The following is a 7,216-nucleotide window of genomic DNA, read 5'->3' as shown; positions in this document are numbered from 1 at the left end:
AATCTATTGCCCTTTGGCTGATGGGCATTGGGCAAATGGATTCTGTTTGGACAAAACAAAAAAAAAGAGAAGCAACATGTTTCTAGACAAACCTCATCTGATTTACACTAAGCAATAATAGTATTAATAGTATTTATTAAACATTGTGTACTGAGTACTGTACCAAGCATTGGGAGGTGGGAATGTCCTCCTCCCCAGAAAGAGAAACTCCTTACCATCAGCTTTAAAACACTAACCCCTCCTACCTCACCTCACCGCTCTCCTATTACAACCCAGCCTGCAACTCTAATTTACTCCCCTAATGCTAACCTTCTCACTATATCTCAATCTCATCTATCTCACCGCAGACCTCTTTTCCATGTCCGCCTCTGGCCTGAAATGACCTCCTTTTCACATCCAATGGACAATTACTCTTCCAATGGACAATTACTTTCAACTCCTTCAAAGGCTTATTGAAAGCACACTTCCTCCAAGAGCCCTTCCCAGACTAAGCCCTCTTTTCCTTTTCTTCCACTCCTTTCTGCCCTGGCCTAACTTGCTCCCTTTGTGCATCCTCCTTCCCATTCCCACAGCACCTATGTACATATCTGTAATTTTATTCATTTTAATGTCTGCCTCCCCCTCTAGGCTGTAAGCTCATTGTGGGCAGGGAAAGCATCTGTTATAGTCTTATATTTTACTCTCCTAAGCTCTTCCTACAATACTCTGCGCACGGTAAGTGCTCAATAACTCCCCAACCCAACACCAGCTTGCCTGATCTCCAGGGCCTGTACTAGGTCCTCTGATTGGCAGCCAGGCTGGATGGGACAGGAATTTGAGGTTGAGATTCAGGAAACCCAAAAATGATACCTGCCCATCAGATGTATTTACTGATGCTACATTTCCTCAGAAAGGCTCTGGAAGATAAGCCATATGTGACTCCAAGAATCTAACCCTCCCTGCATCCTCCTATTCCCACTGGGCACCAAAGGCTGAATTGACTTCATACAGGATCTGGGAAAAAAAAATATTGAAAATTCCTTTTCAAAATTATGCCTGGCTTTGTGCAGACTCAGCTACTATATTTTTGGCTTCTGTGGCTTGTAATTTTCTTTGGAATGCCGTAGAAATGTCAAACTTTCTAGTTGGTCTTCCTTTTGAAAATTCTTTTCTTTTCTTTTTCCCCACCAAAAGTTTCCAAGACGGTGTCTTGGAATAAATGTAATTCCACATTCTAGTTGACATCATTAACTATTCTTTGGCAAAACATTACTGGAAAAAGAAAGCTTAGATCTACATTCTGCAAAGCTACTTTCCCAGTTCCAGCCTTGAAATTTTGACTCAGGTAGCATTTACTTGAAACTCAAAGGTAAACATGTCATAAGTGCATATTATATGTATATATGTGTGTGTGTGTGTGTGTGTGTGCTCATATAAGGCGTTTTAAAAACCAAGTAATGTTGATAGATAAATTCCTGTGCATGGTTAATAATGCATTCAAAAATCAGTCAAACATTTTCATGTCCAACACTTTTTAAGACAGCATGTCACATCTCTTTCTGCACTAAAGGAGCCTATATTAGAGGCCTCACTGTAGGGAAATCAACACAAAGTTGAAATGGAAGCCATCGGACATAAGGAACACCAGAAATTGAGGCAAGATAAATCTGTAATCAATGTGATAGAAAAGAAACAGACGTTTCTTACTGCCCTCTGGGACATATAGGACACTCGGGAAAGGTACTCCAGGCTGTCAGATTCCTTTCCGATCAAAAGCAGGCTGAAGAAACCATGCATAGCTAGGAGAGAAAAAGCTGTCAGAAGGCAGCCCCGCTTCATGTCATGGTTTCGAAAGTGGACGCTAATGGACAAGACATTTGCTCTGGCACAGCAGGCTTTCCCACTGCTGTGTTTTATACATTGTCAGCTAATGGCATTGAAATGAAAAACTCCACAAAGCATTTCAACCCACTCACTTCCTTCTGCTTTTAAATACTGCTGGCTGCCAAGATAAGATGTGGGAAGTATTATGAAATGGTATTTATACATAAACAGTATTCTACCTGGTGTATCTACTTTGCTAACAGATCCTTTCTCAACGGTCTTATCTCCGTTGGGTTAACTTGATTGTTCAAGGTGGTGGAGAAAAGGCTTAACAGATAATTCAAAGCCAAAGATGAATTTGGGGCTTGACTACCCAAATGTCATAGACTCAAACAATCAATGCTATCTATTGAGCACTGACTGTGAGGAGAGCACAAAACTAAGGCCTGGTGAGAGTACAACATTGCTAGACCTGTTACCTGCCCACAGGGAGCTTGCAGTCTAGAGGAAGAGACAGACATTAAAATAAATTACCAATATGAACGGTAAAGGCTGTGGGGAGGTTGACTATTACGTGTTGAGAGGGTACAAATCCAAGCGCCAGGGTGACACAGAAGGGAGAGGGAGTAGTGGAAATGAGGGCTTAGTTGAAGAATAAGAATAGACTAGATACTGACCCCATTCCCCAGGAATAAGGAAAAAGCTGCATAAGGTGCTATTTATAAATCAGTTCTGATGCTCTCATAATATCCTGGCTGGATTATTGACAGCCTTCTCTCTGATCTCCCTTTCTCCTGTCTCTCCCCACTCCAGTCTATTTTTCATTCTGCTGCCCGGATCATCTTCCTGCAGAAATGGTCTGGGCATGTCACTCCCCTCCTTAAAAACCTCCAGTGGTTGCCTGTCAACCTCTGCATGAAACAAAAACTTCTCACTCTGGGCTTCAAGGCTCTCCATCACCTTGACCTCTCCTACCTCATCTCCCTTCTTTCTTTCTACTTCCCACCCTGCACGCTCCGCTCCTCTGCCGCTCACCTCCTCACCATCCCCCGTTCACTCCTATCCCGCCGTTGACCTCTGGCCCACGTCCTGCTGCTGTCCTGGAATGCCCTCCTCCACCAAACTAACTCTTTTCCCCTCTTCAAGGCCCTACTGAGAGCTCACCTCCTCCAAGAGGCCTTCCCAGACTGAGCTTCCCCTTTTACCTCTGCTCCCTCTCTGCTCCCCCTCCACCCTCTGCTTCCTTCCCCCTTCCCCTCCCCTCAACTAAGCCCCCTTTCCCTCTGCTCCTCCCCCTCTCCCTTCCCTGCCTCAGCACTTTGCTCATTTGTATATATTCTTATTACCCTATTTATTTTGTTAACGAGGTGTACATCCTCTTGATTCTATTTATCGTGATTATGTTGTCTTGATTTTGTCTGTCTCCGCCGATTAGACTGTAAGCCCGTCACTGGGCAGGGATTGTCTCTATCTGTTGCCGAATTATACATTCCAAGTGCTTAGTACAGTGCTCTGCACATAGTAAGTGCTCAATAAATACTATTGAATGAATTTGCTCTATTAGTTGATCTCCAGAGAAGATAGGCCGCCACTCACCTGGGAACCCTTGAGTTTCCTGTATCCTCCTTCTTCCTTCTCCCTTCATGTAAGCCAAATCCTCCTGGTCCGTTCTGAACAATATCTTCCAGATATCCTCCCCTTCCTTTCTCCACAGACTGCTACCACTCTGGTACAAGCTCTGCTCTTATTATTGCATTAGCCTACCTTTTTCTTTAGTGGTATTTGTTAAATGCTTACTATGTGCCAAGCACTGTACTAAATGCCTAGATAAATATAAAAACAGGTTGGACACCATCCATGTCCCACATGGCACTGTCAGTCAAATCCTATTTTATAGATGAGGTAACTGAGGCACAGAGAAGTTTAGAGACTTGTGTGTGTGGTATTTGCTAAGTGCTTACTATATGCTAGGTACTGTACTAAGCACTGGGGTAGATATAAGGTAATTGGGTTGCACCCAGGTCCTGTCCCACTTAGGACTCACAGTCTCAATTCCCATAGACTGTAAGCCCGTCAATGGGCAGGGACTGTCTCTATCTGTTGCCGATTTGTACATTCCAAGTGCTTAGTATAGTGCTTTGCACATGGTAAGCGCTCAATAAATATTATTGAATGAATTTTACATTCATTCATTCATTCATTCACTCATATTTACTGAGTGCTTACTGTGTGAACACTGTATTAAGCACTTGGGAGAATACAATATAATAATAAAAAGTGCATTTCCTGCCCACAATTAGCTAAGGTAACTGAGGTGCAGTGAAGTGAAGTGTTGCCCTGGGTCACCTAGCAGACAAGTGGCAGAGCCAGGATTAGAATTCAGTCGTTATGACTCCCAGACCCGGCCTCTGTCCACTAGGTCACACTGCTTCTCCTTGCTGATCTCCCTGCTTCCAGCATCTCTCGCTTCAATCTGTACTTCATGCTGCTTCTTTTTCCTGCAACCCTGCTAGGCCCATATCTCTCCTCTTCTCAAAATTCTCCCTGATTTCCTGTGACTTGTCACATCAGATAAAAACTCTTCACAGTTGGCTTCAAGGTTCTCCATCGTCTAGCTTGATTTTACTTATCTGTTTTCCTCACCCTACAGTTTCCCAAAGCCAGTATTCACTCCTCCAAAGCCAACCTTGCTGTGCCTCACCCTTGACTCTTCAGCCTGCAGCCCCCCATCACACTGTTCACCCAACTTGGAAATCTCTCCTTCCTGACACCAGACAGATCACAGTTCCCCCCGCATTCAAAGTTCTCCTAAAATTCCATTCATACTAACAGGCTTTCTAGGATTGATTCAGCCAACTCTATTGCTTACGAACTTATATGCCCACTCTTAGCATTCATGTATATGCGTACTCATTTATTTTGACCATAAGTTGTGAATATTTTTGGTTGTCTCCCTGTTAGATGGAAGCTCCTTGTAGGCAGGGACTATGTCAGTTCTCTATTCAAGTGTCCAGTACAGTATATTGCATTAAGTGGTTCCTCAATAAATGGTACTGCTATCATTATTTAGGGCATGCATTTTGGTTAGGGTTATATTGCCAGCCTAAGGGGGAGGAGGGTATTTGTTAGGCATTTATGTCCCAAGCACTGTTCTAGGCACTGGGGTAGATACAAGGTAATCAGGTTGGATACAATCCCTACCCCATATGGGGCTCACAGTCTTAATCCCCATTTTACAGATGAGGTAACTGAAGCACAGAGAAGTTAAGTGACTTTCCCAAAGTCACACAGCAGACATGTGGCAGATCTAGAATTAGAACCCAAGTCCTCTGACTCCCAGGTCCATGCTCTTTCCACTAGGCCACACTGCTTCTCTCAGGCCAACATCAAGGAGCAGGGATCTGAGATGGTAGGGGAAGGATTGGGGAAGAAGAGCCTAGTAAGAAGGAGGGTGGGAGGAGGAGTGATGTAGTTGAGAAGTGGGGAGAGAACAGGGTTGGCCCTAAAAGGTTAGAGCTCAGTGTAAAAGGGTGTTCTCCCCTCTTCTCCTTTATTTTGCCCTCTACGCCACATTATTTGGGATTAGAAGATCTATACTCAGATCCCAGCTCTTCCCCAGTAGTATCTCTGAGATCCTTCTGGGGCTTAATTGGATGGTACATTCAGGTAGCTGACACCCAGAGGCATATTCACTCAATCGTATTTATTGAATGCTTACTGTGTGCAGAGCACTGTACTAAGCACTTGGACACATTACCAATTTGCAGAGCACTGTACTAGGAAAGTACAGTACAATCAAGTAGGTAGACACGATCCCTGCCCACATTATGCTGGCCACACAGTACAATGTCATAATGTTAGTCCCCCTGCCCTGCTTGGGTAATAGGAGATTGTCTCGCTCAATAGCAGTTGTTGAAGCCTCACAGGGATCATGATTCAAAACAGTTCCTTATGAAAGCATCTCATTGGCCTCACACGCACCATCCTGGCATAATCCACTAGTTGCACACCATTGCAGAAAAGGTTTGAGCCTAAGGATCCCTCTTTACAAACCTTCCAGAGCCCTCCCCTAAATTCCTAGTTCATCAGAGAGCCCTGCAACGGTGAATAATCTATTTTATGAGGATGTGTGAAAACCCTTTTCGAGATGAAATTTCATTTTTTTTGTGATAAAAAAGAGCCCTGTTATGTACAATAAGACAATTTTCAAAGGCCCCTCCCATGCTTGCTCCTTGTCCAGTATCGAGCAGTTCCACCAGAACTGGCCAAACTGTTCTGCCACACTATCCCACAGCTGGCACATTATGTGTTCAGTGTCTTCCTGGCCCACTGGTGAAAGGTGTCATATGGAATATATATTGTGGAAGTCCACCAGAATATAGAAAGTTATTATCCGGGGAAGACCCCTGGACCCCTCCCCATTTTGTTCAAAACCATGGCATTCCCCTGCCACCATGTCCCTCTTAATATAACTGCTCCTTCTTAGTCATGGGACATGGCAGAGAACTGGCCTATGAGTCAAAAGATCTGGGTTCCAGTCCTGACTCTGCCTCTTGCCTACCGTGTGACCTTGATCAAGTCACTTAGCTTCTCGGTCCATAAGTTTCCTCATCTGTAAAATGGGGAGAAAAAGTATTATTCTCCTTCCTTCTCAGATTATGAGCTGCATGCATAACTGCTACCTAGACACTTAGATTGGCACATAGTAAACACTTGATAAGTACCATCAGTATTAAAGTGGAGTGAGACTAGATGCTTAAAATAAAAATATTGGACAGAAAGGCATTCCGTAGAGTATGTATACTGGACAGAAGACTCCAGATGAAAAGTAGACTGTGGTTTAAAACCAAAGATTTCTAAGCTCTAAATGTTGTCTGTATATGAAAACTGTAGCATATACAAAATGCAGGAAAATGCAGTGGTGGTTAGAGATTAGTGACACGAGTCTAGGTGAGAACATAAAGCAGGATGCAGTACTTACTTGACAGAGTTCAGCGCTGACATAAAATTGGCACCACAGCCCCTACTCCTCACACTATCTGAAGTGCACTCCGTCCTTTAATGTTGAATGCCACCTTTTAATTTTTAGATGATATACAAAGTAACCTTTATAAGTAAGAAAACAGCTGCTATCCAGAATACCTTTATAACCAGAGAGGCCTCCGTCCTAACAATTCTGACTAAATGAGAAAGACAGCACAGTCTATGGGAAAGAGCACAGGCCTGGGAACCAGAGGATCTTGGTTCTAATCCTGGATCTGCCACTTGCCTGCTTTGGGGCCTTGGGCAAGTCACTTAATTTTTCTGTGCCTCAGTGACCTCATTTGTAAAATGGGGAAAAATTCCTAACTTCCTCCCCATTAGATTGTGAACCCTATGTGGGACAGAGACTGTGTCTGACCCAATTGCCTTG

Source organism: Ornithorhynchus anatinus, chromosome 1, assembly GCF_004115215.2.
Source record: "Ornithorhynchus anatinus isolate Pmale09 chromosome 1, mOrnAna1.pri.v4, whole genome shotgun sequence".
Lineage (NCBI taxonomy): Eukaryota > Metazoa > Chordata > Mammalia > Monotremata > Ornithorhynchidae > Ornithorhynchus > Ornithorhynchus anatinus.
This window is presented reverse-complemented; position numbering follows the sequence as displayed.